Below are 11,410 nucleotides of genomic sequence, written 5' to 3'. Positions count from 1 at the left end.
ATGGGTGAGGACACAGTAATGTTGTTACTGCAGATCAGTAGGGTAGCCATGCAAACTTCTGAGAATCCTAGGACTGGATTTCAATGACACAAATGTTTATTTTTTTTAACTGATCCCTTACATTCAAAATAAAATGCTTTTTACACAGTCATTGCATTGCAGTGAAGATTATTTCAAGGGCAGAAGGGAGTCAAATAAAGTGTACTTTCGGGTGTATCTGGGTTGCTGTAATATCTGCTTCCCTAATGTGGGAATTGTGTTGTAGCACTTACTTATTTACGCAATGGCACTTACGGTTTTATCTTAGCCCCCTGCAAAGTCCCACAAATACCAATCAAACTTGCCAATAAAATCCACCAGTATGCAGTATGGGAATGATGCTGCACTGCTCCTAAATGTAGAGCAGAGTTGCTAAACTCATGTAAGTTCTACCTTCCAGCACTACAGCAGGATGTTGTTTGAAAAACATTTCAAGCGGAATGGCTTGAATTGGATTGTAACTGTAGCTTGTCAATCAGCACCTGGTCGTACCTAGTCATGCCTTCTGCTTTTTAGATTGACCCCATTGCTGGAATCCTTCTACTGTGATCTGCAGAGCCTAGAAGAGGAGGATGTGAGACACAGATAATGGAGCATTTAGCTCAGTCAAGGAGGATAAACTAAGATTTTGACTTTGACTTGTACATTACATAGTACCTTGATTTGGTACTTCTTTTCACTGTCCTGCAGAAGCCATAAGTTGTTTGGCTGAGCTGCTTCAAGCTGCTTTAGGTTTGTCTTTAAAATTGTTCAAGAAAAGAAAAATAGAATAAAAAAATAATTTATTATATTTGAGGATATACAATACTGCTTCACTGCTCCTGGGTTGGCTCAAACACACTTGGCAATTGTTAATAGTGCTCTCTTGGATCATCAGTTCAACACATGTAAAAGCAAGGAAGGTTGATGCATTACCATTCACATTTAAACTTCCCAATGACATTTCATCAGTCCTACTAGCTACTAGCTACTGCAGTACTAGAAATAAAGCAATTCAGGAATGTCCAAAAGGTGAAAAGAACCGTTATTTGCACAGCATACAAACAGTGTTTACCTGTCCCACTGCCCATGCCTCTAAACTATGCATTGAAGAGAGAAGCTTCCTGGGTCATTTTCTGCATCTGACACTTTTTGGTGCCAAATGCCAGTATCCCTTGTTGTGCTCTTTAGTTATTTCCACTGACCTACACCATAGGACCCAATAGTGATAAAGGGCCCATGGGAAGAACTGCAATGTACACCAGGGAATCAAGCATTCCATTCTCTCAAGTGTGCTGGATGTTGAAGATGTTTCAACACAGTGAAGTTTGGTGACACAAGCAGGTGAGGCAGGTTGCTTGTATTGAGATAATTTTACATCTAAAAATACTGACAGAATTACTCAAAAGCAAGGAAATAATTACATCAATACCATCCCACTCGGAATTATACAAATTTGTTATATTTATAAGTTTTCCTTCACAGGAAAGGTTTCTTTGGTTGCTGGTTAAGTAAATTAATCTACGCATCGGAGCAAACAAACAAAGAAAAGAAAAGGAGAGCTCCTTACATGTTTCTCTTTGTAATTTTCTTTTAAATATACACTTCACTGGTTACTTTTACTTGTTTTATGTAGTGCTGCAGGTCCAAAAACTGCTTTAAAAAATGTTTTTACCAACTCCGCACCAAATTACACATTACATTGTAGGATGCCACAGTACTGAAGTTTATAAATGCATTGCGACTACAACTGATTTCAAAGCAACAGAAGTTTAGTAAACAAGGTACACAGCCAAATTGCAATGTTTCGCAGTGTTCAGTGATGTGTGAAGTGTGTTATTGGAGTTTAGTAATAGGAGACCTTAATCCTTCAGCAAATCATATCCTTATGTCAAATTTACCACCAGTACTACAGTATAATTGTGTTCATTTTCCACTTCCTGCCTGATAACTTGCATGATGCCTATATGTCATCTCACAGATTCTAAACTGTAAATTTGGAAACTCTGGAAAACTGTGCAGAGCTGAATAGCTTGAGGCTTTTATTATGTACCTTAACAGGAATATCTAATCATACATCCTATGGCAATTAAATTATTAGTAGAATATCAATATGGTTACATTTTTATCAGCTTGATCAGATTTAAGAGATTTTGTCAGCTGGCTAACTATTGCCAGTAAGTTCTGCTTTAAAACTACAAGAAGCAGAAGCACAATTTGTCACATGTGAAATTCCCACTTCATAAAAGAAATATGGATGTCAATGCTATGCACACATGCCTACATTTGAGCCACTGTGTGAGTAAGTCACTATACTATGCAGGTGAAGGGGATGGCAAATCATTCCAGACCAATTGCATGTTCCAGGGATTGTGATCAAGGCCACTGACCACCATTTTATATCATTAGGTTAGATTTGCATGGCATGGCTTGCAAAAGGACACATGGAAGGACCCATCAAATGCTTCCAAATGTCAAGGCCACAGTTGCAGGTTATTGCGGTTCCTCTGTCTTGCATGGGTCCCTCTGATGAGCCTTTTGCTAGGAAAGAAATCTTATACCTAGTAGAACACAAAACAGGGATGATCATGTAAATTCAACCATTTCATAAAGTATATTGCATACTTGTTACCAACTTGGATTTATATTAATAAATTGTTACAGCTGGAACCTAATGTATTGAAGGACACAGTTTTGCCAAGAGCAGTAAATATTACTGAGATAGCAAAAGAGAACAAACTACTTTAATAAATAGCAGCACATTAACAATTGGAATAGGAGCACTACAGGGACGTGGAATCTTGCAAATGGTAGTCAGCTGTGCTGATAATAACCATATATGTACCTGCCAACAGTGACAATTACTGCAAATCCCTGAATAGATAATACTCTGCATACATTAAAAGAAACCCATGCTGAGTAAAGTACAGGGTATTCCATGATGACGCTATTGTAAAATGCTAGTTTTTTGGATGCTGAACTTGTGACTTTTTCACTGCCTTGGGACAGTAGGGTACAAAATCAATCTAAATCATTCACAAAGGGATAGTTGTGAGGGTTACTTAACATAGTGAATGGGTGGAACTCTTCTAACGTTAACCATCAAAGAATGTGCAAGCTTTTGCAAAATTAAATTTAAACTTTCACTTACATTTACTAAGCAAAATGAAAAATCAATAGCAAGGATATAATTTACTTTGCTAAGTGAATATTCTTTATTTATTTACTAAATCAACCCCAGTGAAAGTTTAAGGATTCCCGATTACTAGCCTTCACCTTTTCAACACAATGGGCCTGATTTATTAAAGCTCTCCATGGATGGAGATGATGACATCAGTGAACCAGTGAGTGATCCAGCAAACTTGGAATGGATCTGGTCCAGGATTTGCTAACAAATAATTAAAAATAAATATACAATATATTAATAAATTATCTAATTAATTAATCCATTCCAGGTTTGCTGGATCATCCAGCTGTTTTGATGAAAGTGTATCCTCTTCGGCCTTGGAGAGCTTTAATAAATCAAGACCAACATTTACTAATAATATATACAAAAACTATATCCCAGGAATAGGAGATGCTGCTGTACATGGCAAGCAGAATTTACTTCTTACAGAAAAATGTACCTACAGCTGTTCGGAAAGATTTACCTAAATTGTCTATAGAGAGAAAGATCCATTACGATAAACTGTAAAACTCACATAGTCTTAGATCTTATTTTAGATAAACAAAGGACAAATATTACAAACAATTTATAGTAAGGCTATAAGGGTCTCTGTTGAGAGACTTATCCTTACTTCCTGTAATTCTCACAACTGTGTGAGTAGTTAAAGGCTAGAACTGTCAGATATTGTTGCCTATATGTGTCTCTATTGTATCTTTATTATTACTTTTGCAAAAAGTATTGTCAGTGGGAAGTGAAAATAACAGAGCCATGAATAGCAGAAAAAAACAGTAAATGAGAATTATACTCTTCTCCCTTAATATAAAACAAGGAAAAGGCTTTTAAAATAACAAACACTTAAAATAAAACAAACAATCCTTTTTCTTTGAATCAGAATTTTATGAAATTGTGATGTTGTTTATGGGAAATGTATTCTAGAGGCACTTGTGGCATCATTCCCCTCATCTTTAGTTATCGGGAGATCATTGGGTGAACAGACTGAAAGCTCCTCTGGGCAGAAGGCATTCTGCATCTTTTCACAGTGCACAGTAAAACATTTCAGTATTCAAGAAAAATGTTTTAAAATAATCATATTGTTGGAATGGAATCATATCTTTTCTTTTGAAAATGAAGTTGTCTTTGGACAGGAATTATGGTTGAAAACAAACCCGTAAAACACATCTTATCTGTTTCAAAGTCACAAGATTGTCACAATTTTACATTAACAGTATAATTTTCCAAAGAAAAAACAAAACTTCACCATTCTGTAACTGTTCAATATAGAGGGGGCCAATCACTCTGGATATTTACCATATGAGAGAATAGGTGGCTCCAATGCTGTGAATAGATAATAAAGATAATCTGAGTGGTCAGCGGTCCATTTTACAAACTCAGGAAGGTATAAGGACTGCCACGCTGATTTGATATGCACTGAGATGTAGTATGTGTTCATATGGGTAAATATCAGTATTTCCTGAGCAGTCACCGGACTTTTAGCCCCTGGATTTCAAACTCTGTACTTATTTCATGCTGGCTATAGTTGTGCTTTTAATCACAAGAGCACAGTGGCCTCCATTATGCTCAAATGGTAGAAACTTGGCACAACCAGGACTCTTCCTAGAGCTGGTCACCTGGCCAAACTGAGCATTGAAGGGAAAAGAGCCTTAGTGAAAGGTGACCGAGAACCAGACTGTCACTTTGACTGAGCTCCAGTGTTGAGATGGGACCAATCAAACAGGATTTATATACAGGATTAAACAGGATTTATAAAGCGTCAGCATATTACCCAGCACTGTACAATAAAAAGGGGTTGCAAATGACAGACGAATACAGACAGTGACACAGGAGGAGAGGACCCTCCCTCAAATAGCTTACAATCTAGAAGGTGAGGGAAGTAACACACAATAGGAGGGGGATATGTAGTGGTGGGAAGTAGTTTCAAAAGACAAGAAGATGGGTATGCAAGCTTGAAAAAAAATGGGTTTTGAGTGCTCTCTAGAAAAGTCTTGGAGCTGTGCGTGTGATGAGGTAATGAGTGAGGATCTGGGATTTATGACAGAGTGGCTAAACAGAAGCTTCTCCTCAAAAGCCCACTTGGAGTTTGCAAAAAAAGCACCTGAAAGACTCTCAGGAACAAGATTGTTTGGTCCAATGAAACCAAATTGAACTGTCTGGCTTCAATACCAAATGGTATGTTTGGGGGAAACCAAGCACCACTCATCAACTGCCCAATACCATCCCAAAGTGGTGGCAGCATCATGCTGTACGGGGTATTTTTCAGTAGCGGGGACTGGACGACTGGTCAGGGTTGAGGTAAAACTGAATGAAACAAAGTACACAGAGATATCCTAAATGAAAACTTGTTCCACAGTGCTCAGGACCCCAGATTGTGCTTAAGGTTCACCATAAAAAAGACTCAAGACTGTAAGAGTTCCCAAGGATGTTTCAACTAAGTACTAAGTAAAGAGTTTGAAAACTTATGCGACTGTGATATTCCACCTATACAGTGGTTTAAAAAAAAAAACGATCCTTGCCCCTATCAATTTTAAAGGATCTTTTGCAAGGCTCTGGTCCCGCAATAGTACTTGCCAGACACCAATCCCCCAATCAAACGCCTATAGCAAGCCTCTGCTCAGCCTCGGGAGACTGGTTGCATTTCCCAGCTCACGGTTGCCCGAAGGACTTAGTGCGCTAGGAATAACATCTGAGGAAGGGCTGGCAGAGAACCAGAAGCCCTCAGATAAAGCAGTACTAAGATTAGGACAAGTCTGGAATACTGAACCAGGTCATTCACAGGTAATCAGTCCAATAGATGAGGTATTCAAAGACAAGGGTCAGGGTCACTGGCAAAAGTTCTGTCCAGGCAACATACACTTGCAGTGTCAGAAACAGGCAACGTCAGCAACAGTAAATCGTACAAATTCACGCACCAGCAAGTCAGCCTAGTTTAACATTACAACAGGAACTGGTGACTGGGAGCAGAGAGCCTATAAAGTCCCAGCAGCCAATGCCTATGCAGTATAGAGTCAGAAACTAATCTGCCTCTAAAATCCTCATCAGCTGTGTATAGCCTTGGAGTGTGTGTGGGGATACAGATAAAATACATCAGGCTGCACGGCTAAAGGAAAGCAGGGGCTGCTATTTCTTAGTCCTCCTTGCTGCTACATTGCTGGACAGAATAAAGGTAGTTTTATACTGCAAAGGCGCACAGCACAGTATTCCTGGACAGATAAGCAACTCCTTCTTTTTGTTTTGCTGTGAGTGCTTACAAAAAATATTACTATAGTTTGAGTTTAATATAATTTTTTTAATACAATCAGGTATCACAAAAGAATGCCTTTGCAGCCCTAAGACTTTTAAAACCTAAGACCCATGAAAAGAATTTGATGGCCAATGGCCAAAGAAAACCGTTGGAACATCCGTCAAATAATTGAGATTTCCAATGATTAAGTGAAATGTAAGTGTACCCACACTATGAGACAACTGACTTTAAGACACTATGAGACAACTGAATGTTAAACGCTTATAATTGCCCACACAGTTTTTGTATACGTTTTTAAATGTTTATATGCTTTTATGCATTTAAGATGTTTTAAACCAAGTATGTGGCAGAAAAGAGTTAAACTAGGGGAAAACACACTGCAAATGCCCAAAACGCCAAAAAACACCCATTTACATTAATGATGCATTTGTAGTGTTTCTGAGCATTTTGGGGCATTTGGAAGGTGTTTTTAGGCATTTATGGGTGTGTTAACATGTGTTTCTTTACAGCCCATCAAAAAATACTCTAGTGTAAACTGGTTCAATGAAATGAATGTAGATTTTAAAAGTAAGCAGTTTACACAATCTGGGTTAGCCTTTTTTGTATTCAGTTGAATTTTTGTGGTTTCTTGGAGATGGGCTTTAATTGATCAGTAGAAAAAAGGAATTGCTCTGCTGAAGTTGCAGATTATTGAGTAAACTGAATCAGAGGAAATGTCTTGGAACTCAGATAGAGCCAATGAACTTAAGTGCCTCGGGGCAACACTGTTGTTGAATGCATCTTATTTTTTAATATGGTATACATGCTTTGGGAATAAGTAAAGTACACAGTAATATTCTGTTGTACAACCTTTTGTGCATTTGAAAAATGAATGAAGCCTTAATATATAACCAAGGGGGTATTTTTGCTTTAAATATTTATGTATAATATCAGTGGCAAACATTTAGGAAGAAGGTACCCTTTGTGCTTGGGAAAAGTGAGCAATGTGACATAGCAAATAACACCATCAAACCCAGAAATAAGTAGATGAAAACAAAATGTGTAACAATAATGATTTCCTAGGCCTTATTGTATATTCAGTTGATGATGAGCAGCTAAGAAAGCTCCAGGTCATGTTGGGTTGTCTGCACGATGTGTGGATTTGAAAGAGCCAAGCTACAGACATTTCATATAATGTGTATTTTCATACCAGCAAGATCAAAGATCTGTTGCTGTGAAAGAAAGTGTTACAGGTTTGCATACAAACATTTCAAAGGCACTGAGATTAAAAGAAATATTCAGAAAATGTTAGGTTTAGTTCCTGTTGTGCCATGTTCTGATTTTTTCCCAAGTTTTCTTTCTCAGCAGAAATAAAAAGCTGAAGTCTAAACTAGGTCCAGAAACAGCGTGAACTACAGCTCAAAAAAAAATAAAATGGCACAATTCAAACACACGCTATTGCATAAACACAGACTTTTTTTTTGCTTAACAGACCAACGCACTTTTTTTTTATTTTTTTATTTCCTAGAACAGTAAATACACATTTTGTGAACAGCACACTGCATACAAATTTGTAAATGGTAAATAGTGATATTGTACTAGCTAAGGATTTGTTTAAAAACATTCTACCTTGGCACACCTTTTGATACAATCTCCACCCCTGTTATGTGATTATTTTACTTCTAGAATGCACTATTGGGAAATGTAACATTTATTTACTCAAGTTCATTTTATTAGCAGCCCATGGCTGCTACTTACCCTTGTATTTCTTATGTACATGGTAAGGGTGTACCTATTTTGTGCACACACTGCTTCTGCATTATGACTTTATGTCTTTGTAAATAAACAAATGACACAGTGTAATATGTAATGATTTGCTCTATTTATTATATATATTTTGTTATATTTAACTAATTCTACCTGACAAAGACAAAATGATTTTTATTCCTTTTATTCATGTCCTGGTTAATGAAAACTTAGAAATAAAAAAGGATGTACTTTCTTTTTCTGATGACTGTATATATATTTGTTTAACCAGCAATATATTTAAATATACAGTATATGACAAATAATTTAGCAGTTTAGCTATGCACATTTTTTGTGTTTCACATAGCTTAGTAGGTAAACACATAAATATTTGTCTAATATACTGTATATTTATAAGTATATTGTGCTGAAACATTGCGCTTACATCATTTATGGTACTGAAAAGCCAAGTTTAGTACCATTAGGAAGTTAGAAAATATAAGTAGAAAGGATTTGTATAGATTTGCATTTAATTTACATATCCTTATACCGGTAGGCAAGACATGACATGTTTGAATGCATTAAATTATGTTGCAAGAATAAAAAAAAAGTTGTTAATATTTGAGTAGGTGTGAACCAGTGCAGAAATCAAGACATGAATATTACATTTCTAAATTGCAACTTCTAAAAAAACATTTAATCATAGCCTAATATAACAAAATTGATAGCAACGTAAGCCATTTAAAAATACACTATACCTTGTAAAATCATTTTATTTTTTATATAGACTATGATAAGCTTTATTATGAGTTATATTCTTATAGCTAGCTATTAATTTTTTTATGACTAAGATCATACTGGAGTAACACATTGCAACCAAAGTTCCTTTTTATCTGATTTGGGTGATGCTGATTGTTACTTTGCTACAAAGAGATAAAGACCCAAACCGGTAAATCTCTAGGGGACCTAATAACACTATGCATTGCCTTAACAAACCTTATTTCATGCAAAGCATTATCCTTAGTTAAAGCAGAACTGAACCTAATTTGTTTTAAAAACTGAGTAAAAGAAGGTTCTTTATTGCAGAAGGCACAGGCTCCAATAAAACAAATTTCCTGTTTGCAATCTTCTACTGTACTTTTAGTTCGGCATACATAGATTGCATGTACGATCATGGCAGGAATGCATGAACTCCTATGAGCATGTAAGGGCAATATGCCAATTAATATGACCTAAAATGTCAAGGGGTTGATGAAGATGTTGGTGCTGAAATGCAGAGAGTTTACTTATATAATTGCTCCTGTGCATGGATAGATCAAATTCACCAAACTTTGCTTTGGCTTCACAGTTGACATATTACTATAAAAAAGTGGTAAAGCTGCATACCAGTGCTGGAATATTGTCACCTGAGACAATATATTGTTGGTAATTGTTGTAGGCAAAGATTAAGCAAGTTTATAGCAAACCTGTAACATATTTTAGTGATCTCCTGGGTGGATCACTGGATAACCAACTAGGGACTGCTGTCATTTCCTACGGTGGAGATTGCAGCGGGGTTCCTTCTGCTCCTGCTACCCCCTCCCCTTTCTATTGAATTAGACAGCACTATGTATACTTGTTGGGAAATTATCATGAAAAACTGTACTACTGTATGCACTACTATGTGTATGTAGCCACACACTGTAGCACTGTTTACTTCTTTACTGTTTTACTTTCTGTCATAGGTTCTTACTAAGCTTTCATATACTTGTATCAGCCATCCTAAGAAGCAGGTTGGATGGAGGGACCATTACAGGTCCTATTAGTCTCACAAAACTTTGGTACAGAAATTAGTAAGAAGCTTGGGTGGGGAATACTAAAGGAGGTTTGGCCAAAAGGGGGGAGAGGGTTGGTTACAGCAGAAGTAAACTCACCTCCTATTTCTCCCTTGGCACCACCAAAATTTTCATCCATTGACTAGCCAGGTAGGAAGAATGTAACCCCTGCACATGTCCCCTGGAGTTCATTTGTTCCAGCACAGCGTTATACTGACAATGTATGGTACACTGAACTGTGCACGCACCTCTCAGTCACAATTTTGAAAAGAGGGCAAATAGTAAACTCAGATGCCTAAATAGACTGCCACCTTAGCTCTGCTAGAAGTGGGCACAGAAAAGAGACAGGTGCCACACAGAAGAGGTGGGCATTCCACTGAAGACTTCATTCACATGCAGACCAATGTAGTGGACGATCAATGTGTGGTGATTGAAGTTTGTTATAGTTCAAAAGACTAGAAGGAGCAACCTACTGACACCTTTTCTGAGGAGGAAGGAACTGGATGACAGTGGTGGACATCCAGCTTGGAAGTGAGATGGAAGCTATTAAGTTGACTTCTATTTTTTTTTAACTTCTATTACATACTGGGCCTGATTTTTTAAAGGTTTCCAAGAGTGGGGAAGATAGACTATCATGGCAGAATCAGGAAGCTCACGGTGCTCCAGTGGAAAGAAGGCTGTAGAATGGCTGAACGTAAAGGTAAGGCTGACATTTAGACTTTAACCAACTGCTACATTCCTTAATTGAGTTTTCCGACACAACTCTGAGCTATGTCTCATTCTCATTCCTAACCTGCAGTACCCCAATACCTGATAGCGTTTTCAGCAGCCTATCACTTTTCGGTGCAAGTACAGACACTCCCACTGTCAGCCGAAACCTTCAGCTGTTGTTTAAGAGACGATGGGAATTAAATATAAAGAAAGATTACAAGCAATTACAAATGATAAAAATAAAAATTAATGTAGTAAGAAACTTAATGGGCCTTACCTTTGCTTGAAGTGTTTCTTTGAATTATATGGTATTAATGGAAATAAAATTAGACAGTGTGAGTTTTGAGAACCTTTTTTTTAGAAGAGCTCATTAATTACTGAAATATAAGTAAATACGCTTAATTACTTTCACACTTCTATTGCTGAGGAATAAATACACGTTTAATTATTAAACTTGCAAAGTCCATAAAACAAAAATAATCTCCCTTTCACAAAACTTCATATCCACCAAAGACACGGGAATATCTGTAAATGAGCTTTTGGGTGAGGAGAGCATTTTGTTGAGCGCATTCAACTTGTTTAAAAAAATTCATTTAATTTATATATGTTTTTTCAGGTTATTTGGGGAAAGAGTTTATATTAAGCACTGACATTATTCACTATGATGCTGAAAACCTTAAGGGTTTTATTTGATTAACCAAAAAAGCTTAAGGTTAT

Source organism: Pyxicephalus adspersus, chromosome 6 (genome assembly GCF_032062135.1).
Source record: "Pyxicephalus adspersus chromosome 6, UCB_Pads_2.0, whole genome shotgun sequence".
NCBI lineage: Eukaryota > Metazoa > Chordata > Amphibia > Anura > Pyxicephalidae > Pyxicephalus > Pyxicephalus adspersus.
Note: the sequence above shows the minus strand (reverse complement) of the source record.